Source organism: Panthera onca (genome assembly GCF_046562875.1).
Source record: "Panthera onca isolate mPanOnc1 chromosome E1 unlocalized genomic scaffold, mPanOnc1 haplotype 2 h2.Chr16_ul_4, whole genome shotgun sequence".
Lineage (NCBI taxonomy): Eukaryota > Metazoa > Chordata > Mammalia > Carnivora > Felidae > Panthera > Panthera onca.
Genome location: NW_027675818.1, coordinates 654,585 through 679,781, shown reverse-complemented (window position 1 = coordinate 679,781; position 25,197 = coordinate 654,585). Strand labels below are relative to the sequence as shown.

General features: G+C 37.1%; 1 pseudogene; it reads right to left on the bottom strand.

Moving 5' to 3' along the window:
- Positions 1 to 360: 360 nt before the first annotated feature.
- Positions 361 to 25,197, bottom strand: part of LOC145715152 (EF-hand calcium-binding domain-containing protein 13-like) — a 98,902-nt pseudogene continuing 74,065 nt past the window's right edge.

The following is a 25,197-nucleotide window of genomic DNA, read 5'->3' as shown; positions in this document are numbered from 1 at the left end:
CTGGATATCAGCATAGTTTACCTTCCAAAGGGTTAACACGTGGCGAAGGGCCTCACGGACTCTGTTGTACTCTGTGCATGGCATTCTGACTGAATACTGCCCGTGCCAGTCAGTTCACAAAGTGACCTCATCTCCCAAGTACCACCACCCACAGGGATAAAGTAGGCCCAGACTCACCCATCTGTTCAGTTTCACAGAGCTCAGGCTTGGCACACTATGGTGGCACTGGTGCTCACCAGTCATCTCACTGCAGCGCCCCCCCCCCCCCCCAGGGTGCCCTCCATTGCTGTATATCCCATCCATACATCTCCCATCCCCACTGGTAGATGATGGCCTTTACAACTAGATGCATTCAGACTACTAACCATGTTCAGGTCCATGTCTTAATACTTCATCAAGTAAAACATTAGCTGCATGAAAGTCATTGTTCATCAATAATGCCTTGAGGCTAGAGACATCAATTAGATCATTCTGGAGAATTTGAATAGTAATGAAGAGTAGCTGTGTCACTGAGAAAAAAAAAAAAAGAGCAAAAACGTGCTTCAACAGCAGAAATAAGAGTACATTGTTCACTTTCACTTAATGGGCTTGAGTTGCATAAAAGAACTTTACATGAAATTACTAGTAGTTTTAAAAACCATTGTGTAGGGGCGCCTGGGTGGCGCAGTCGGTTAAGCGTCCGACTTCAGCCAGGTCACGATCTCGCGGTCCGTGAGTTCGAGCCCCGCGTCAGGCTCTGGGCTGATGGCTCGGAGCCTGGAGCCTGTTTCTGATTCTGTGTCTCCCTCTCTCTCTGCCCCTCCCCCGTTCATGCTCTGTCTCTCTCTGTCCCAAAAATAAATAAAAAATGTTGAAAAAAAAAAAAAAAAAAAACCATTGTGTATTGTAACAGCTAGCAGTTACTGAACACTAAGTGCTGGAGACTCTTCTGAGTACTTCTACTTTACCTACTTAAGTCTATTATTACCTATAATAATTCCAAGATAGGCATTATTATCCCCATTTTTCAGATGAAGGAATTGAGGTTAGTGAGATTTAAAAAAAAAATTTAATGTTTATTTATTTTTGAGAGAGACAGACAGACAGACAGACCACGAGCGGGGAAGGGTCAGAGAGAGACAAAGATGCAGAATCTGAAGCAGGCTCCGGGTTCGGAGCTGTCAGCACAGACTCCAACGTGGGGCTCAAACTCACTAACCGCGAAATCATGACCTGAGCTGAAGTTGGGCGCTTAACCAACTGAGCCACCCAGGCGCCCCGAGGTTTGTGAGGTTAAGTGATTTACTAAAGAATACACTGGTATTAAGTGGCAGGGCCAGGATTCAAATCCAGGCACGATATTTCCAAAGCCCATGCTCTTAACTACTGTGCCTTTCAAGTAGACGTATGTAACTGGTCAACCATGATGCCTACAGCTACATAATACTTCATATGTGGACCCTGAAATAATTGTGAAGCATTACAAAGAAGTTTACATCAAAACTTTATTGCCTTATTTCACTTAAAGTTATGTTACAGAGACAAAATAAGAAGAAGAAGAAGGTGCTGTTTCTGTAAGTCGTGCTCTTTATATTTATCTTATAGCCCCACAAATCTTGACAGCCTTGGTCACTTTCCAATGCCTTCAAACAGTTGTGGTTGTTGATGCTGTTTAATTTAATCCACATTTTACTAGCTGTTCTCAGCAGGAGGGTTGGTTTCACATAAGCTACTCCATCATAGTCAGAAGTAGAACCAGGTAACTCAAGCTTTATAGGTAAATTTGATGCCCTGCTCTGGTTGAAAATTACTGTTTAGGTTATTACTTTACTACAAAGCTATAGTGATTAAGACCATGTGGCATAAGAATAAATAAAAATCAATGGAATGGAACTGGGAGTCTAGAAATAAATCCATACATTTCTGATCAATTGATTTTTTACAAGGATGGCAAAACCATTTATTTAAGGGGGAAAAGAATGATCTTGTCAACAAATGATGCTGGGGTAACTGGCTATCTGCATGCCAAAGAATTAAAGTGGACTCCCATCTCACACCACATACAAACATTAACTCAAAATGAATCAAAGATTGAAATTAAAAGGCTAAAACTATAAAATTCTTAGAAGAAAACATTAGTATAAATCTTAATGATCTTGGATTATGTTTAGACATGATATCAAAAGAAGTGACAAAAGAAAATATAAACTGGATTTCACCCAATTTAAAAACGTTTGTGCTTCAAAGGACACCACCAAGAAAGCGAAAAGACCCATAAAATTAGAGAAAAGATTTGCAAATCATCTATCTGATAAAGCTATAGTATCCAGGACATAAGAACCCTAACAACGTGACAAATAACCCAATTTTAAAATAAGCAAAGGGTACATATCTCTAAATGGCCAGTAAACACATGTAAAGATGTTCAAAGTTATTAGCCATCAGAAAAATGCAAAACAAAACCACGGTGAGATACTTGTGAGACTAGGCTAGAATAAAAAAGACAGACAATGTAACAAGTACTGACAAGGATTTAAAAACTTTTTTTTTATTTTTTAATGTTTTTATTTATTTTTGAGACAGAGACAGAGCATGAACGGGGGAGGGGCAGAGAGAGAGAGGGAGACACAGAATCGGAAGCAGGCTCCAGGCTCTGAGCCATCAGCCCAGAGCCTGACGCGGGGCTTGAACTCACGGACCGCGAGATCATGACCTGAGCCGAAGTCGGACGCTTAACAACTGAGCCACCCAGGCACCCCAGTACTGACAAGGATTTAAAGAAATGTACAATGCTGTTGGGAATGTAAAATGGGGCAGCTGCTTTGGAAAATGTTCCAGCAGCTCCTCAAGTTGAATGTAAAGTTACCACGTGACCCAGCAGTTCCATTCCTAGGTAGGTACCTGAGAGAAATGTAAATGTACGTCCACACAAAAACCTGTACTCAAAAAAATGTACACATGTTCATAACAGCATTATTCTTAGTGGCCAAAAAAGGGAAACAACCCAAATGTCTATGAACTGATAAATGGCCAAAGAAAATGTGGTATAACCACAGAATATTATTCTACCACGAAAAGGAATAAAGTACTCATTTATGTTATAATGCAGGTGAACCTTAAAAACAGTATGCTGGGGCGCCTGGGTGGCTCAGTCGGTTGAGCGGCCGACTTCAGCTCAGGTCATGATCTCATGGTTTCGTGGGTTCGAGCCCCATATCGTGCTGACAGCTCAGAGCCTGGAGCCTGCTTCAGATTCTGTGTCTCCCTCTCTCTCTGTCCCTTCCTCGCTCTCTCTCTCTCAAAAATAAACATTAAAAATTAAAAAAAAAAAAAAACAACAGTATGCCAAATGAAAGAAGCCAGACACAAAAAGCCACAAATTATATGATTCTAGTTATATGATGTTCAAAAATCAACACAGATAGAAAGCAGACTAGTGGTTGTCAGTGGCTGGGGAGAGTGGGGAAATAAGCACTACAGGGTACAGGGGTTTTTTTGACGTGATGAAAATGTCCCAGAAGTAGAGTGTGATGGTTGCACAACTTTGTGAATATACCAAAAACCACTGAATTGAACACCTTAAAAGGATGAGATTTGGGGCTCCTGGGTGGCTCAGTCGGTTAAGCAGCCGACTTCGGCTCAGGTCATGATCTCGCGGTCTGTGAGTTCGAGCCCTGCATCAGGCTCTGTGCTGACCGCTCAGAGCCTGGAGCCTGTTTCAGATTCTGTGTCTCCCTCTCTCTCTGACCCTCCCCCGTTCATGCTGTCTCTCCCTGTCTCAAAAATAAACATTAAAAAAATTTTTTTTTTAAAAAAAGGATGAGATTTTATGGTACGTGATTTATATCTCAGTAAAAATGTACATTTGATAAATAATGCCATTGATTATAAAGGTGTTCTAATTTTAGAGATATTCAAACGTGAAGAAAAAAAGACATTTGTTTCCCCAACGCATTTAGAAATACATTGTTGGCAGGGGTGTCTGCATTTGCGGAGAGTTCTTTGGTAGGTGTTCTCTGTAGACATGGGCGTTTAGGGAAAGATGCTGGTGTTGAAATGGTTTCCCTAATTTCAAGGAGCACGAGAGGAACTTTGGGGACAAAGACCAAGCAATTGTCTTTATGCAGCAGGGGCAAAATGATGTGGTTAGGCCACAGAAATGACATGGTAGTAAGAATGATACAGGGATTAATGGCCCAAGCATTTAAAGAAACTAGATAGATGAAGCTAAGATTTCTATAAATGAAATCAATGGCCAGTCCATTTGGGTAAACCTGAAAACTCCAAAGGCCTGTCTTGAGACAGCACAGAGGGTAGTGGTCCTTCACCCAATTTCCACACCTGATTTAATTCATAGATCCAGAACCCCTTGAGTGAAGAAAAATTTATCTCCTCTTGAGGAAGGACTTTATATTAACAGCAAAGGTATTTACTGTGTATCTTCTTCAACCCTGTTTTATTTCTTTTCCCTCCTTTATAACTTTGTCCCATTTTCACTTGTTTTTTTTTTTTTTTTTTATATCGCATAAGCTGCTTGAAATCCTTTTTGACACTATAGAGACTACAAATTAAACACTTGAAATCCATTTAGTGATTTTTTTTAAATGTGATTTCATTATCTTTATTTTACAGTCACTTCTTTAAACTGGAAGTATTCACTTACCTACGGACTCTTTGAAAGGTGGACTTCCTTTAATTCTTTCAAAGAAATCTTTTAAATTCACCTCATTATTATCTGGAAATATCAAAATCAAGCATATTGTCATTAAAACCCTGATACTCAGTCAGTACACAAAATAAAGGCTCTGATTAACAATACCTAAAATCTCATTCTACCTTATTTTCTCTCTCAAATGGCTGAAACTATTTCAATGTAATTTTTCATACTTTCAGGAACCACACCTATTGATCAGTTAATGATATTAATAGTTCACTTTTTTTGACTTCTTACTCAAAAGTAAGAACTTAAAATAACTTTTGAGTTCCTTATGTATACTAAGTATCCTTTTATGATGCTTCACATTTATTAACTAAAATATGCACAAGAATTCATTCTATAACATGCTTGATGTGCCTATCCTTAAAAGATGAAAGCAAAGAGAAATTAAATAACTTGTCTAGGTCACAAGAGCCAGAAAGTGCTCGAGGCTGTATTTGAACTAAGGCAGTCTAAGGCCAGAGGTGACAATGTTAACTATTGGGACACACACACACACACACACACACACACACACACACACACACAGGAAATAAAATGCAGTAATGTAACCACAGCAGAAAATATAGGGCTATACCTACAATGAAAAGACTTTAACTTATAACAAAATGGCAAGCTGGGTAGCACAGGAATGATTACAAATTCCTAAAGATGCTGTATGAAATACTTTATTCTATAAATGCATTATCAAGTTGTATGAAAAGGAAATAATAAAACGTTAAGTGGGCACAGAGATCCAGAGGGGAAAACCAAGTGAATACTAAGCCTACAGCTATTTGGGGATACATATTAGATCCAAAAGCAGCAAGGTGCTTGATTTAAATGTTCATGCATATTCATAAAAGAAATCTTGGGTCCTGCTACACGGAGAGTTTGAATTTAGATACCAAATGAAACTGGGATGCTTAAAGAATTTCAATCCAGTGAAAGGGAGATTAAAATATTATATTCACTGGCCCATGTAAACACCAGGGTGACCTAAATCTTCCCAATTTTGAGAGGCAGTGGGTAAAAAAGATCACCTGTGAAAAATCTCCTGCAACTCATGTGGGCTTAGGGTCTAAATTTATACCACTCTCATGATATGAAAAACTCCAGGTCAAAACATAAAAATTGATTGAGGTCAATAATAATCTATGGCAAAAGCAATAACCAATCAATGCTGGGGAGGTACTCTTAAACCTAAGACATGCTCATGGGATTCCCATAGAAAAAACAAGCTGGTTAAGATAAACCCCAAATAAAAAGCCACCTAAAACTGGTAAAACTCACCAGCTTCTAGAAGTATTCCCACACGATTTGACACTTAAGAGTGGATGTAAATAGGAAAGGAGATCAAGTTCACAATACATGAAGTCAAAGATGGAAAACAAAGATAAATATGTGACCACTTGGAAACAATGATCAAGACTAAATAATTATTCTTCTGAGATGTAATGAAACCTTGGGTATTTCCTTTGGTTAAAAAAGCAGAATGGGACAAGCAAAATAAAAGGTGAAATTGGGTCTCCTCTGAAGAAAGACTGCAGATCAAAATGAAGCTGCTGATGTCATGTCTTTGTTTTATTACATAATGGTATTTTCCCACCCATGCTTACAAGAAATGAATGCTAATTATCTAAATAAGCATATGTAGAGTATGAACAGATAGATACGGTCAGTAAATAAATTAGCAGACTATTTTGGCTCTAATTTATATCAACCTAGGCCTCACTGCGACTGCCTTTAGCATTTTACCTCCATATAAAACACTCTAAAACTGGTTCCTATAAACAGGAAAAAATGAGCAGAATCTCAAGCCAAAAAAAATGCTCACCACCGATGTCACAATATTTAAGGGCTTCACTGACGTCCTCCTCAGCTAAATTAACATTCAAACTTTTCAGGGCATGCTCCAAGTTACGTATGCCAATCTTGCCATTATCAACACTTGTCAAGATATAAGCAGCTTCTTTAACTGCTACAAAGATAAATAAATATATATAAGATACTATTATTTTAAAAAATGCAAAATAGTTTGTCCAGAGTCCACTATAGGTGAACTCTCAATTTAAGTATATATATTTAACTAAAATCTCTGCAGAAAAAAAGCAAAGTATTTTCTACTTGTAACTGACAACCTATTTATTTCAAGCAGCATTTAAAAAAATTAAGGGCGCCTAGGTGGCTCAGTCGGTTAGGCATCCAACTTCAGCTCAGGTCATGATCTCATGGTTCCTGGGTTTAAGCCCCGCATTGGGCTCTGGGCTGAAAACTCAGAGCCTAGAGCCTGCTTCAGATTCTGTGTCTCTCTTTCTGCCCCTCTTCCACTTGTCCTCTCTCCCTCTCTCTCTCTCTCTCTCTCTCTCTCTCTCTGTCTCTTAAAACTAAACATTTTAAGAAAAGAAAAAATTAAACCAAAAAATTATATGCAGAATATGATGGGTTACCTGAATCCACTCATCCATTAAATACTGAGTAAGCTGTGACCCTTTCTTAAATAATAGTAACATCCTGTACATGTAGATCTAAAGACTTCTATCAACTGATGAAATAAACGAAAAAAAAATGCTAAAATTTGAGATTAAAGCTCTTGATCTCCAGGGCCACTACCAGTCTATACTGTGCTTTTGTGTGAATTGAAAAAAGGCACCCCTCTCTATGTATCAATTACAAAGAGGCATACCTTCCTCTAGGTAGCTGCAATCTAGCATTGGTGGTCCTAGCCTGGAGAGCACAGTGGAATGTAGAATGCATTTCAGTCTCTACTTGTACCCTCTCAACCAGGCATCTTTGTGCAAGCACAACCCATACAACCAAATGTAGTCCTGTTGATACCACACCAATTTAAAATATAAAACATGATCATTACTGGGAGTTTCAATTTTTTGTCAATACCATTTCTCACCCCATTTCTCTCTCAACCCCAAAACGAAGTTGTCATGTATGTTTCCACAGTCCGAAAATCGTTGCATTATACTAACAGATCTAAACCTTCAGTTGGAAAGAATACCATAATACCATTTTAGACCTATATTCATTTTTACTAACATTTATTTTATAGCTACTAAGACCAACAATGAAAATTTCAGCCCTCTTAAAGAGTTTCCTTTAAATTCCTTGAAGACAGGGACTGAATTTGTCATGTCTGTAAATAAAATTATAATACATTATATAGTTGGTACTATGAGAAAAATGTGTGCCAGATATGAGCACTGAGCACTCAGATATAAAGCACTGAGACAGTTCACCTAACCTATAACTCTGAAAAGTCTTATGGGTTGAGGAGTGATGTTTGAGCTGAGTTTGGGGGGAAAATGTGAATTTGTTTGACAGAAAATATACAGAAAGGAAACAGCACATGCAAATATACGGAACCAAAAGCACATGGAAGATATGGAACCAATTTAAATTATAATAAGTAATATGGTTACAGAATAAATACAAATGCAGAAGTGATGAGAGATGAGGCTAATGAGATAAGAAGACAGATTTATTGTCATTCTTTAATTCCATAAATATTCACAATTATATAAGTCAATAATATAAAAGATTTGAAACAATGCCTAGCACAGTAAATATCATCTAATATTAGCTATTCAATTAGCTATTAATAAGGGGCTTCTGAAAGCCAAAATTGTGCTAGGATCTGGAGAAACAATGCTAGGACTTGTAGCAAAATGGAAACATGGTTCTTGGCCCAATGATGCTTCCAGGCACGTAAGAAAAAGAATCATTAACCAAATAATCAAAAATGTGACTAGAAAACAACCAGATTTTAACATGGGCAGAAGACCTAAATAGACATTTTTCTGAAGAAGACATACAGATGGCCAACAGACACACGAAAAGATATTCATCACCAATCTCAGGGAAATGCAAATCAAAATAACAATGAGATATCACCTTACACGTGTCAGAATGACTAAAATCAAAAACATAAGAAGTAACAAGTGCTGGCGAGGACGTGGAGAAAAAGCAGCCCTTGTGCAATGTTGGTGGAATGTAAATTGGTACAGCTGATGTGGAAACAGTATGGAGGTTCCTCAAAAAGTAAAAACAGAAATACTATTTGACCCAATAATTCCACTACTGGGTATTTACCCAAAGAGAACAAAAACACTAACTCAAAAAGGTATATGCACCCCTATATGTTTATTGCCGCATTATTTACAACAGCCATGATATGGAAGTATCTCAACTATCTATCAATAGGTGAATGAATAAAGATGTGGTATATTATGGAATTTGACAAAACCATGGAAAAGAATGAGATTTTTTTTGCCATTTGCAACAACATGGATGGACCTAGAGGGTATTATACTAAGTGAAATATGTCAGACTGAGAAAGACAAACACCATATGATTGCACTCATATGTGGAATCTAAAAAACAAATAAAAAAAAGAAAAGCAAAATCAGACCTATAAATACAGGAACAAACTGATGGTGGCCGGAGAGAAAGGGGGATAATGGGTAAAAGGGGTAAAGGAGAGTAGGAGATACAGGTTTCCAGGAATGTAATGACTATGTCATGGGAATAAAAGGCACAGGAAAGGGAATATAGTCAGTGATATTGTAATATTGTTGTATGGTGACAAATAGCTATGTTTGTGGTGAGCATAGCAAAATGTATAGAGAATCACTACACCTGAAACGAATATAACATTGTGTGTCCACCGTACTCAAATAAAAAAAGTTTAATGAGAAATTATATTATTTTGGTCTTAATGAATTAAGATAATTCAAAGTTCTCTAATATTTTTGCTACTTTTTTTCCTAAGTAAGCTCTACACCCAACATGGGGCTTGAACTCATGACCCTGAGGTCAAGAGTTGCATGTTCTACCAACTGAACCAGTCAGATGCTCCTACTTTTGTCACTATATAAGCTAAAATATATTGAGCATTTCTAGTGTCATTTAAAAAAATATTAATGGGTATTTATAGTATGAAGTAAATGCTATGAAAAAGACATAGTTTAATGAAAGCTTATAATAAAAGAAGCTGACCTCGACTAGCAGATAATGACAGGCTCCCTAGAGGAAATTGACATTCATTCAATTTTTTTTTTAATGTCTATTTTTGAGACAGAGAAGGAGACACAGAATCTGAAGCAGGCTCCGTGCTCTGAGCTGTCAGCACAAAGCTCAGCACAGGGCTCAAACTCACAGACTACGACATCATGACCTGAGCCAAAGTGAGACACTTAACCAACTGAGTCACCCAGGCACCCCATCACTCATTTGAAAGATGAGTAAACATTAACTAGGCAAAGAGTGTCAGGGAAAACTATTCCAGGGAACAAAATACGCAAAAGCTTTGTAGTTGGAGTTCTAAGGAAATGAAAGAAAGCCATTGTACTTGAAAATGCAGAAAGCAAGGGTAATGGTACAAAATTATACCAGAGAGCTAGGACATGCAGGATTTTGATCTTTAACAACAATGAAAAATGTTTAAAGAGTTGAAAATAGGGGGACATCACACAATCAGATTACTTTTTTGAAAAAAAAAAAATTACTCTGGCTGGAGTGGGAAGAATGGACTAGGAATCCATTGGCACCTGGCAATGATCCTAAAAAATAACTCCTTCATAGGGAATGCTTTCTTGTATACATATATAAAGTCCTTACCATCTGCTGTTGGTAGTTTCAGATTTGAAGACAAAGCCTCTTTCCTAAAGTCTGCAAATTTAAATAGAGAGATTATGCCATAAGGAACAGCATCCTGATTTTACCCAGTTTGGAAGAAAACCAATGGATAAATTACATACTTCATTTCTCAATAACATTTAGCATTGACCATCCCCTTCTTCTCAAAATCCTCCACTAGCTTCCAGAATAACGTTCTCTACTCATCTTCCTCTTACTTCTTAGACTCCATGGATTCGTCAAGCTCCACCAAGCTTCTTAAATGTGGCTGAGATTCTAATGTTACAAATGCTTCCTTTATCCCTAAGAGAACAGCTTAATCCCCAGGCTCATATATTCAATAAGGTGTTTAATTATTAGTCTGAATTGTCCTTTTTTAGTCCTGCCTGCCTACCTATCTATCTAATTCTGGAGCTTTTCCTAAGGACAAGGTGCAGTTATACGCTTCATCCTATACATTTTCTACACAAATGCAAATTGATACAGAGATCTATTTGAGGGACAAGTGATAGAAACAAAATATGTCCATTTGCATAGATGGACCACATCGCAGTTAGAGAGCAGTTTAGAATAACTCACAACTAGTACAGGTATTACCTTGAAGCAAAAGGAGGTTAGAATCAAGATACATTATATTTACATTAATTTTTAAAATGTGATCCAAGCAGGATTAAAAAAATATAACTAACCTATTAAAAAGTACTTTCAAAATAGTAGGTTTGGCAATTTTACAAGATAACTCTAAAACAGAATTTCTCAACCTGAGCAAAATTACATTTGGGGCCAGCTAATTATGTGGGGGAGTGCTGTCCTATACATTATAGGGTGGTTAGTAGCATCCCTCACCTCTACTCACCAGATCCCAGCATTCCTCCCCCATCAGTTTTGACAATCTAAACTGTCTTTGCAGATTGCCAGTTTTCCCTGAGACACAGATCTGATCTCATTTTTTAGCTGAAGTTAAATTTAAAGGCAGGGGATGGCTTTCCAAGTATTGATAAAACCCATCTGGGTATATCCCAGATAAGAATATGGATGGATCAGGTAAATTCTTTGTAAATAGAGCAAATAGCCAGATCAACACTTACACAGAATGTTATATAGACCAATGGTTTAATTGTTCAACAATAACTTGTATTTTTCAAAGAGCCTGTCACCTAAAAGAAAAAGAAAGCTAGACAACTATTAGGACCTCTCTAAAATTCATAAAAGGAAAGGGATTAACTTTGAAATGAAATTACTCTAGAAAGAAACATTTTAAAGCCATATGACAACGTATATAAATACTTTCAGACCAAGTTTACAATGCAGTCCAAGAGATCATCCAGGAATTTGATACTGTAATAACTAAATCTCCGTGAATATAGAATATAAGATATATCTCTAAATCTGATCTGTAGTAAATTGCATTTCAATACATTTACAGTAGTATTTAGGAACTAAGTATTAAGATTTAATTAATTAGTATTTGGTAAAATATTTTAAAACCTTGGATAAAATTTTAGAAGAAATTTTTATTACAAGTTGCTGGTTATCTGCTCAATCAACTCACCGTCGAGCAAGGAATCATCCAACACTTCTTGAAAACTATTATCAGTGAAATAAATTCTATTGGTGTTTCCAAGTACATCTGCATAGTTGTCCTTGCCAGACTGATCACTTTCTTCCATACATTCCAATGTACCGATGATGTCATTCAATACTACAAACACAGAGAATATACATGCAACATGTAATTCAGTCCATGGATCTAAATTTTTGGAACATAACAGTAAAACTGATGGATTCTTCCAGTTTTGCACTGTCCAAAATGGCAGCCACTACCCACATGTGGCCATTTAAAAAGGTAGAGCAATCCGTTCTCCACTATAGTTTTCTATAGCCCCTTATCTTTATTCTTAAAATTATTTTGTTAAAACTCTGGGTTCTGCGTGGGCTATTCCTTTATGAACAAAAAAGTATGCCAAAGTTTCTCTAGTGATTCTATTAACGAGCTCACCATTTCATAAAAAATACCCTCCATTCGTCACACCTGCTCCCAAACTCCAATCCTTCCCTTTCTACTTTCTTTCCCTACACCCCTTGCTCCTGTCAGCTCACTTTACCCAATTTAGAGAATCAGCAAAGCCTATTATGTTTAGCATGATAATATCAAACATCTGAACTAGGAAATCCATGACTGACCACCCCCCCCTTAATTAAAACAAACAAAAACCTCTTCACATTTCTAAAGTACATGTCTAAAAAAATAATCTTTCAGAATTCATTAAGAGAAATATATAATAAATTACTTTAAAATTAGCTAATTTATGTGAAAGTATAATTTAATATATTATGTTGTTCCATGAGTTAGTCATTAGTCATTGGTAAGAAGTTTCAAAAATAGGCCATGTGAGGAATGGTTGAAAGGAAATCTGAGTCCAGAGAAAAGATGATTCAACATAAAAGAAAGAAAATATAAGAGCTCTCCTCCCATCCCTGGAGGGCTACTGACGGGGAAGAGTCCAAATGTTAAGTTTGGGAATGGAATTATAAGGCAGGATTTCCATCAAATATGTGGAACAATTGACTAGTTCTACAGCTGTCCAAAAATTATGGAATGCGCTGCTTCAAAGAGTCATAAGGATTTCCAAGACAAACAGTAGGATGAGTGTCCCTTACGATTAGCCTGTCCCTGAAGCCCACTAATGTGTTTTTTTAATTTTTTTTTAATGTTTATTTCTGAGACAGAGAGAGACAGAGCATGAGTGGGAGAGGGGCAGAGAGAGAGGGAGACCCAGAATCTGAAGCAGACTCCAGGCTCTGAGCTGTCAGCACAGAGCCCGACACGGGGCTCGAACTCACAAACCGCGAGATCATGACCTGAGCCAAAGTCGGACGCTCAACCAACTGAGCCACCCAGGCACCCCTAATGCGGTTTTTAAATAAACATGTAAAAATCGAAAAAACTCCGTATCTAATTAACACAGAAACTATCAAATCCTCTACTATAGACCTCATTCTCTGACCACAGTAAACTAAAAATAAACAACAAAGAGAGGACAATAATGAAATTCAAATTCAAATTTAAAATTTTTAAATTCATTTAAAATTTTTCAAATAATTGCTTTAAAATTTAAGGTTTTTCTCTTAGGCAACTCTTACATCAAGGAGAAAATCAAAATACAACTGAATATGCTTAGAAAAAAACAAGAATAAAGACTTTGATAAACCAAAGTCTTACTGAAATGAAAATTGATAGTCTTAAACATTTATTTCTCAGTAAGAAGAAAAAAGTAAGTTCATAATTTAAACAACTTAGAAAAACTACAAAATGGACAAAAGGGAACAATAGAAAGGACATCCTAAAGATAAAAGCAGAATTTTTTTTTTACTACAAATAGAAACACTAAAGATAAATCTAAGATGTAGAGCTTTAAAAAGAGAGATAATTAAAAGATCTGCTAGGAAATCTAGAAGAAGATATATATATATATATATGTGTGTATATATGTGTGTATATATACACACATATATACACACACACACACACACACACAAATATATATATACAAATTTAAGAATGAGAAAATAACCAGACACAAAAAAATCAAAAGAATTATCACTGCATAGGATTGTACTAATATTCCCAAAAAACACTTGAATAAAATAAATTTCCTAGGAGAATAAAAATTACCAAAACTGACAAAATAAAACAGAGGATGGCAATAAGCAGTCCACCAAAATCAAAGTCAAAGATGAATAATAAACTAGAAAAAAAATGGCAATAGACAAGACAGAACATTAATGTCCCTTATATATAAAGAGCTATTTAAAAAAAAAAAAGAGCTATTTATAAATTCATATGAAAAAGACAATCTAATTAAAATAAAAGAAAAGCATATTCGACAATCATATGAAAAATGTTTTACCTCACTAGTCATTAAAGACATGCATATTAAAACAATAATAGAATTCTTTTACCAGCAGAATTTTCAATAAATAATATCCATTACTGATAAAAGTGTGAATTTTTACAAACTTTTTGGAGGATAATTAAGCAGTAGCTGTTAACATCTCACATCTGCATATATTTCAGTCTAGCAGTGTGACTTCTGAGGGTTTTATCCCCCAGGAGAACTTTATGCACATATATACATACAACAATGCTCATCAAAATGTTTCAGTGGTGAAAAATTGGCAAATTTTCAGATTTTTAATTGGCAAATATCATCAAAAGTGTTGTGGATAAAATGACAGTACATCCCCCAAATGGAATATTATTGCAGTCTTTAAAAAGAATGAGGTTGCGGGGCGCCTGGGTGGCGCAGTCGGTTAAGCGTCCGACTTCAGCCAGGTCACGATCTCGCGGTCCGTGAGTTCGAGCCCCGCGTCAGGCTCTGGGCTGATGGCTCGGAGCCTGGAGCCTGTTTCCGATTCTGTGTCTCCCTCTCTCTCTGCCCCTCCCCGGTTCATGCTCTGTCTCTCTCTGTCCCAAAAATAAATTAAAAAAAAGTTGAAAAAAAAAAAAAAAAAAAAGAATGAGGTTGTTTATGATACAATGGAACATGGAACAATATCTAAGATACACTGTTAATTTCTTTAAACCTGCAAGTCGTGGAATATTATGGACATGGTAATTTTATTTTAAATTTTTTTTTTAACGTTTTATTTATTTTTGAGACAGAGAGAGACAGCGCATGAACGGGGGAGGGGCAGAGAGAGAGGGAGACACAGAATCGGAAGCAGGCTCCAGGCTCTGAGCCATCAGCCCAGAGCCTGACGCGGGGCTCGAACTCACCGACCGCGAGATCGTGACCCGGGCTGAAGTCGGACGCTTAACCGACTGAGCCACCCGGGCGCCCCCATGGTAATTTTATTTTAATTAATTAATTATTAATTAATTGATTTATTTATTTAGAGAACAAGCAGGGGCAGAGAGAGAAGAAAACAGAGGATCTGAAGTGGGCTCTGTGCTGACAGCAGAGAGCCCAATGTGGGGCTTGAACTCACAAACCATGAGATCATAACCTGAGCCAAAATCAGACATTTAACCAACTGAGCCACCCAAGTGCGTCTAATTTTTAAATAATATCAGAATACACAAATATTCATAGATTCAAATAAAAAAGGCTAAAGGGATATTTACCACACTTTAACAGGGATATTTCCAGAAGGTGACATTACATGAGCCTTGCACTTTATATCTCTTACATTTCTGGTCACTAAATTTTTTTATAACAGTTTCAAAATTACCATTATTATATAATAAAATGTCCTTACTTTAGCTATTGGAAAACATCATAACCTTGTCATTTTCCCAATCTTTTCCATTCAAATACAAATTCTTAAATGAAAAACAAATGTAATCAAGTTTGCCATAACTGGAAGAGTTCAAATGTAGATGAAACAAACATTTGGCACAGATACTACAAAGAAGATCTGAGCACCAAATATAATGTTTGGCTACGTGACCTCTGAATGAGTCCTGTGTTGTTTGCCATTCAACAGTTTTACCATAAAGTTCTTACCAACAAAAGTGGAAAATTTCTGAGTGTCCTTCAAAGCCCTCATACAGTCTTTAACATTCACCACGTTGTCATCTGTAAGAGAGAGAGGGGAGGGGAACAGACAAGAATCCCTGGAAAACGTAATATTAAAAAGCTCATATGAAAATCAAAACCAGCATACAATTTCTTTACTTTACATACAAGATACTTGGGATTCATTTTCACCCACTGTGCCTTGCAATTAACCTTACAAGATTGTAGATACGCTAGTTCTGATTCTACCTGTAAGGCAACTAACCTACTAAGAAAGTTGTAAGTCCAATAACTTTACTTGGTACAAACCAGCAAAGCTAGGTTTTCTATTCACAGAGCTGGAATTTCCAAACTATGTGTTAGTCACTAAATCAAGATCTATCTAAAGAGAGTGGATACCAATGAGCCCACTCCCCCACAAAATTTCTACCTGCTTGCTAAGAGTATTCTCATTAACTGTAAAAAAGGACTTTAAAAGAAAGTCTCCTCTTTAAGGACATTTACAGCAATACAAGCAAATACCTATAGATATTAGCTCAAAGGAGCCCTATTCGCTTGAACAAAAACCTTGCACACTTTCTTCAGTTACTCCTACCCAAAACAAAAAAATGGATAATAATATTTAAATGCTTACCAGAAACAAGATCTGACTGAAGAATTTTCTCTACCTCTTCTTCAGGTGACTTAATCCCAATATTGCCTAGAAAGCTCTCCAAGTTCTTCCCAGATATCATGTCACCTTCAAGCCCATCAAGAGCTAAGACAATGTCTTGTAACTCTAGAAACAGAAAAAAGTGATTCGGTAATTGAACTAACCTCTGACTTAAAAAACAACAGTAGCCATCACTCAAGACTTTTGTCAGTGGTAGTCCATGAGTTATGATCACCTCTTGAATAAGAAATCTCAGTGAAGAATCCAGCCCTCAGGAAATTCTAAGTCCAGCAAAACAATATGCTTGGTCTGCCATGTTTCTTTGGTGCTAATATAAAATTGGCACAACCAAAATGGTTGCTATGGCTGAATTTTTCACTGCAATGACACAAAGTAGTTATTTTAAACTAGAGCTCTAATGGTAGCAAACAAAATTAACTCATCCTGGTGGAAGTGAAATAGATTTCAGAATCATGAGAAATGTAAAATTGTAAACACAAGTATCACAAAGACTCACTCACCTTTTCTTTTCAATTCTACCAAGATCCAGTTGTACTCTGGCATCTGGAATTTTGCTTTATTTCCAGCCCTTTCAAAGGAGGCAGTGTTAAGTACATTCAAATCCTGGCTCCAGGATTTGTGACCTGAAACTATCTGACCTTGAGCAAATTATTACTATTTAACCCCTCTATCAAATTCAGTAGTCTTATATCTAAAATAATTTAATAATACTATCTACCTCACACAGTGAATATGGAGATTAAATATATGATGTATGAAAAACACTTAAAACAACATTAGGTATATAGCAAACACTAAGTGTCATATTAATAGCAATAAAGTTACTATTATTATTATTATTATTATTATTATTATTAAGCCTTCAGGAATAGCTGCAAACAGTAATCACAGCTTCTTAGTACCTTCGATCCCGCTTCACTTTCTGTCCCCCTAACATCTCAGCGAGGCAACTGCAAATGACAGTCACCTAAAAACCTGTATCAGCTCTGCTTGTTTTACCTAAAGCTTGGTTCCCTTTAAAATATGGTTTCTTTGCACAGACACCTTAAGAGGAGTCTGCTCATCCTCCCATGCTCCACATAGGACCAGGAAGCAGAGAAACACTCCTAAGATTCTGCTGTCTGGCTATTTTAGTTCCACCTTCAATCAAACCTATCCCTCCCCTGAGATTCAGGCCTGTCATTGACCTACACTACCCTCCGGACACCATCATCTACTGACTTTCTGATCACTCTTTCACCTTCTTGGAGGATCTTTGGTCACCCTGCTCATAATCCTCCCTCAGCCCCATTTCCCATTATCATCTGATGACAATAAGAATGACCTTGACCTCTCAACTCCAAAAACTTTCACTTCCTTTCCAAAGTCATCCAGATCAATGGCTATCCTTAATCCTCATCAATACCTAGAACTGCCTGCCCAACCTCTAAAATCTTCAACTACAAGATCAGACACTGACCACAATCCCTTAAAACTGTGTGTATACTGAAGGAAAGCATAGAACTTGATCCACAATATGCCTGTTTTCTCAGCCCCTCCAAGTTTGTCAACAAATAGTCCAGGCACAGTGAACTAACCTTATCAGTCAGTAATGAAGGGAACAGTCTGAGCATATGACAGTCAACCTTGCAAGGAGACTTTTCTAAAAAGAGCAGTTTCAGGCCTGCTATGTTAACACTTTTCTTCCAGGGTGGCCCTTCCTCACTCTTCCCTGTAATTATTGGCCTTTTCTTGCACTGGCTGACAGATTCCAGTGTCAACCCCCAATCATTATGACCAGCTCCCAGATTCAGGTACCTAAACTACACCTTTCTCCTTTTTCACTGTTCTCCTTTCTCAATGGTTTAGTTTCCATTTTTTTTTTCCTTCCTCCACATAAAAAGTTATCTGTCCTGAATACCAGTCTTTCTGAACTCTGTTTTCTGATTTCAAAATTAACTACCATTTACCAAGTATATAGTATGTGCCTAATAATTAGATTATGTGCTTTATATGTGTTTTTGCAGTTGATCCTGACAACTCTAGGAGAAACGTGATTTTATTAGCTTCCTTGTTTTAAAGATGAGGAAACCAGAATGACCTACAGAGACTACCCAGCTGGTAAGTCAAAAACCCACAAACCACCATGTATCAAACTCCATAGCCCATGTTCTTTTCTACCTGTGTGCATTGTTTCCTATAGCACGGCTAATCTATTTCACTATACTATATTGATGCTAATTATGTTATGTGACCCAGGTAACATATTTATATGTCAACAGGGAATTATTAAGTACTTTTCTTAACCTAAAAGAGAAACAATGATGTTAAAAATTTTATACCAGGGCAGAGTGGTTATGAAAAATCTGAAAAGTATCTATCTACTTCTTTACACCCAGAAATGACTCCGCTTCCGTTTTCCTAAACATATACCTATGTTGTTATTCTTCTCCTGACAGCGCTCATTGACCAAACAGTCATTTGAATGTTATTCAAATAAATTACCAGTGATAATTAAGTTTTAAACTTATTTTCCCAATAGAAAAGTACACAAACTCCATGAGTATGATCTCCATTGGTTTTAGGTCTATGATTTAACTTTTAAGCAAAAATGGAAGTCAAGTGGTAGGAAATAGCCATGGTACCAAAATGCACATGGTCACTCTTGTATGTTAACAAAATCCAAAGAAAGGAACATGAGGAATGTCTACTAAAGGAAGAGGTAGAAGATTTCTGAGAAATTCTATAATATATAAGCCTTTACACAGGGTAGAGTCCTAAGTCTGAGGCTAAAAATGGTATAGAAAATTTTCATATCTGAAAAATTGTAAAGCTAGTATCTGACTTTACATAAAGTCCAGAACAAAACACACACACACACACACACACACACACACACACACACACACACAAATAACAACAACAAAAAAAGGGATTTAAAATAGGTTACACAGGCCCCATTCCAGAAAAAGGCATTTTTCTTTCATCATGGATGCTGCCAACTTTTAATCAAAATCAAGTTTTGCCTGCCTTAAAACAGATCAATGCCAACATGGTAAGCAGAAATTAACAGAACTAGAAATTCTAAAAAACAAAACACAAAGACATCCATTCAATAAAAGTAAATTTAACAGTCACAAATAATTTACTAGTTACCTTTTAACCTGGAGGCATCACGAATATCCTTTACCACTTGTCCAAATTCTTCTATTTGTACTTCATCATCTTCTGCAAGAAAAACATTTTTTTTCAGTTTATTTATTTATTTTGAGGGGGGGGGGAGGGGAAGAGAGAGAGGGAGAGAGAGAATCCCAAGCAGGCTCCATCCTGTCAGCACAGAGCCAGACAAGGGGCTCGAGTCCACGACTGTGAGATCATGACCTGAGCTGAAATCAAGAGTTGGACAGTTAACTGATTGAGCCATTCAGGCACACCCCCACCCTCCCAGCCTTTTTCCTTTTTTAACATACACCATGGTCAAAAAGAGGATCCTAGGTCGGGAATGCTTACGTTCTTTCTCACGTTTCTAAAGCTCTGTTGAAATACTTAAGCAGTTCACTTGGTCATTTCCCCCACTTTATTCAGAGAAACTCAACTTTTATGATTTATATATTGAGGGACTCTGTAAGATTTCATTTAGAAGAAAAGGATTCTACTGCTTTACCAGCACCAAATATAAATACAAAACCAAAAATAACAAGGTTCAAAACTTTGCAAACCACTGCATTAAAATAGGAATTAAATCACATTGTACTGAAGGTCCAATAAAAGGTCTCAGTAAAAGAGAGGGAAAAAAATCGCTATTATCAGGTAGTATCATATTTTCATCAACCCTCTTCATCTCAAATATGTTAATAAACAAAACAACCAACACACTTAAAGTTCAAAATTACCAGTCTCACTTAAACAGGAGCTTAATGAAGAAAAAGGGGTAAGTAATCCTCACAGGGAAAGACAGTTCTTTGACAAAGACCGTAGACAGCATGCTCTTGTTACGAGGCTAGTTTTGCATAAACATTTCACATAAAAGAGTGTAACAGTACATTTGTAACTTCAAGGTATGAAAAATACGAAGGAGTGGAAATGTTCACCTGTGGTTGTGTACTACCTGTCTCCTACATGCAGAACATCAGCAGTAAATAATAGTCTTATTTGAAAAACTGTAGAGGTGCCTGGGTGGCTCAGTTGGTTAAGCGTCCGACTTCGGCTCAGGTCATGATCTCATGGTTCATGAGTTTGAGGCCCACAACGGGCTCTGTGCTGACAGCCCAGACCCTGGAACCTGCTTCTGATTCTGTGTCTCCCTCTCTCTCTGCCCCTCCCCCCACTCCTGCTCTGTCTCTCTGTCTCTCTCTCTCTCAGAAATAAATGCTAAAAAAAAATTTTTTAAGAAAAATTATAGTCCATGGTCTTTGTTTTACTTTGTAAACTCATTTTTGTTTTGTTTGAATCTTTTTTTACTTGCTAACTTAGTAGTGGTGGTGGCCACCACAAAGTCTATTTTACAGTATGGATATCTGAAGTCATGTTAATAAAAAAACGGGAATAGATCTCTTAACATTTCCTAACAGTCCCCTCTGTGTTCACGGGATATGCCATTTTCCAGTTACATGTTACACAACTTGAAGGTAATCAATGCATATTTGATCAATTTAGAGTAACAATAAATTAGATATTAACATTTTTTCTGTTGGACAACCAAACAATCTGAGGTTTCTTTATATTTTCTAAGTGTATATATTGGCATATCAACCAAGTACAAGATACAAGGAAAAAAAAAAGATTGACGAAAGGCAGACCGACAGTCTTATGTATCTTTTAATTGTAATATTTGGAATACTTACCATCCACTGTTGTTAATTTCAGCACAGCTAGGAATTCATTTTTTTTCAAGTTACTATTCAAGTTAGACAGAGTGGTCCACAGGTGAGAAATCTTCATCTTCCCTTTGCTGAGATTATGGAGGTTTTCAATAGCATCAGGCAATACTGAAAGGTAGATCACACACAAGTTTTACAACACCCTTGTCCAAGAAGTTAGTACAGTTAAACTATTACCTGGAACAGTCAGGAATTAAGGTTTTTATGGCTAAGAAGAATAACAAATACGTTATAAATGATTGCCAATTTTCAAATATTAAAACACAATAAAATATTGAACACCAAAATTAGTGTTTCTTTGAGGATTCTGAAATATTTCAAGAACTTATAGTGACCCACTGCTGAATAACCAATATAAAGAGTCATTTTCATTGACTTATAGATTTACAGAAGTCTGAATTCATAAACAACTCCAACTGATTAAACCATGAATTAAACCATAAAACCAAAATAGCTTTTGCTCTACATCTCCCCCGAACATCGTTCCCTGGATCTTACTTTCTCTTCAATCTACTACTGCAGACCATGGAAAGAAATTTTGTGGGGTTTTTTGTTTTGTTTTGGTTTTGGTTTTAATTCCAATGGAAAACCTTTGGAAGGTTTAAGGGGCAGGGAGTGAAATTATCTCATTACCAATGTGTAAAAGGATCACTCTACTACTGTATAGAGAACAGACTCTCTGGAAGATCAAGCAGTTAGGAAGCTAGTTCAGAGAAAAAGATGACAGTGGCTTCAGCAAGGGTAACAGTGATGAGAACAAGAAGTGGACAAACATAGGACGTGTTTGGAGAATAAAACTGGAAGTATTTTTAAAATTTTTTTTTAATTTAAGATTTTATTTTTAAGCAATCTCTACACCTGATTGTGGGGCTCAAACTTACAACCCAGAGATTAAAAGTCGCTCGCTTTATCAACTGCACCAGCCAGGTGCCCCAAGACTGAGAGTATTTACTGATGAATTGAATGAGAAGCTGGGGCCATGAAGAACTCCTAGGTTTAGAACTTAGCAGCTGAGTGGACAGTGGTGTCGAAAACTGAGGTAAGAGAGCCTAGGTAAAGAATAAGATCGTTGGACAGCAAGAATTCTTTTTTATACATATTAAGTATGAGATACATGGGGAGTCAAAAGAACAGCAATATTATTTAAAGCAATAAGATGATTCGGGAAGAGGCTTAGAGAATGGGACTCAGAATGGATCCTGGGATCATGCTAATATAAAATCCAGTCAGAAAAGAAGGAGCCAGAAAACAAGACCAAAAAAGAGCTAGGTCTACAATGGAATATTATTCCGTTATGAGAAAGAAGGAAATCCTGACATTAGGGACAAAAGAGTGACAAGCACTATGCTTGGTAAGATAAATCAGAGAAAGACAAATACTTATAAGGTCTCACATCTGAAAAAGCAGAACTCAGAAACAGAGTAGAATGGTGGTTACCAGGAAATTAGGAAGAGGCTGGTCAAGGGTACTAATTTACAATTAGAAGATGAATAAATTCTGGGCATCTAAGGCACAGCATTGTGATTATAGTTAGCAATACTATATACTTGAATGTTGCTAAGAGAATAAATCTTGGTGTTCTCACCACAAAAAAAGAAATGATCATTATGTGATGTGATGATGCTGTTAGTTAACACTATGGTGGTAATCGTATTGCAATATATAAGTGTATCAAATCAACACTTTGTACACCTTAAATTCACACAATGTTATATGCCAATTATATCTCAATTTTAAAGAAAAAAAAGGAAGAGCCAATAAGGTGGGGAAAAAATGAGATGACGGTGTCACAGAAAACATAAGGAGAAGAATTTTGAAGAATAAACATATTAAATTAAAAATAATGGTTGAATCATTATGCTGCACACCTGAAACTAATGTAATACTGTATGTTAATTACACTTGAGTTAAAAAAAAACTATAGAGGTAAATAAGATGAAAATAGAAAATTGGCAAATGGAGTTAACAAAGTGAGATTTAACTTTTGTAAAAAGCTAAGGTGGAATGTCAAGGTCAAAAACCTGAATGAGTGGGTTTTTTTAAGTTTATTTTATTTCTATTTTGAGAGAGACAGAGAGAATGAGAGCAGGGAAGGGACAGAGAGACAGTGGGAGACAGAGAGACAGCAGGCTCCATGCTGTCAGTCAGCACAGAGCCCAACATAGGGCTTGAACCCACGAAACTGTGAGACCATGACCCGAGCCAAAATCGAGAGTTGGATGCTCAACCAACGGAGCCACCAAGGCACCCCATGAATGAGTGTTTTTATTTTTTATTTTTGAATGTTTATTTTTGAGAGAGAGAGAGAGAGAGAGAGAGAGAGAGAGAGAGCATGAGCTGGAGAGGGGCAGAGAAAGAGGGAGACACAGAATCTGAAGCAGGTTCCAGGCTCTGAGCTGTCAGCACAGAGCCTGACACAGGGCTCAAACAGCTCAAACAGCACAGAGCCTGACACAGGGCTCATGAACAGCATGATCATGACCTGAGGCAAAGTCCAACGCTTAGCCGACTGAGCCACCCAGGTGCCCCCTATAAAGAGAGAACTGGCAATATAGAATGACAATAGCCAGATTCCCCTTCAATTTCCAATGCAAAACACACTCTATACTGAGTTAAAATATCAATAAAAATAATATTTGGTGATGAATTGAATCAGGGAAGTGGAAGTGGTGGAGCTAGGGCCATAAGGAAAAAAAAGACCAAGAATGACTCCTAACTTTTCAGCCTAAACAACTGAGTGATAAGCTCAATAGAAAGGAAAATCACCAGATGCCAGAAGTGAGGAAGAATTATTGTGTGTGTGCCTGAGCTGACGCCATGGCAGTCAGATGGTATAATGCATAAGTAGAGAACATAAGCTCTGAGTTGCTTTTTTTAAAAATTAATGCACTTATTTTGAGTGAGAGAGAGGGCATGCGGAAGGAGCAGAGAGAGGGAATCCCAAGCAGGCTTCTCACCGTTGCATGGATCCTGATGCAGGGCTTGAGCTCACAAACTGTGAAATCATGACCTGAGGTGAAATCAACAGTCAGATGCTTAACTGACTGAGCCACCCAGGCGCCCCATGAGTTGCCTTTTTTTTTGAGAGAGAGACAGAGTGTGTGCATATGGGAGAGGGGCAGAGAGAGAGAGAGAATGCTTTTTTTTTTAAAATATAACTTATTGTCAAGTTAGCTAACATACAGTGTGCTCTTGGCTTTAAGAGTAGATTCCCATGATTCATCGCTTACATACAACACCCAGTACTCATCCCAACAAGTACCCTCCTCAATGCCCATCACCCATTTTCCCCTCCCCCACAGTCTCCCCATCAATCCTCAGTCGTTCTCTGTATTCAGGAGTCTCTTATGGTTTGCCTTCCTCCCTCTTTGTTTGAAACTATTTTTTTCCTCTTCCCTTCCCTCATGGTCTTTGGTTAAGTTTCTCAAATTCTACATATGAGTGAAAACATGATATCTCTCTTGCTCTGACTTATTTCACTTAACATAATACCCTCCAGTTCCATCCATGTTGTTGCAAATGGCAAGATTTCATTCTTTCTCATTGCCGGTAGTATTCTGGTGTGTGTGTGTGTGTGTGTGTGTGTGTGTGTGTGTGTGTGTGTGTGTATCACATCTTTTTTATCCATTCATCAGTGGATGGACATTGGCTCTTTCCATAATGTGGCTATTGTTGATAGTGCTATTATAAACATTGGGGTACACGTGCCCCTATGAATCAGCACTCCTGCATCCTTTGGATAAATTCCTAGTAGTGCTATTGCTGGGTTGTAGGGTAATTCTATTTTTAATTTCTTGAGGAACCTCTACACTGTTTTCC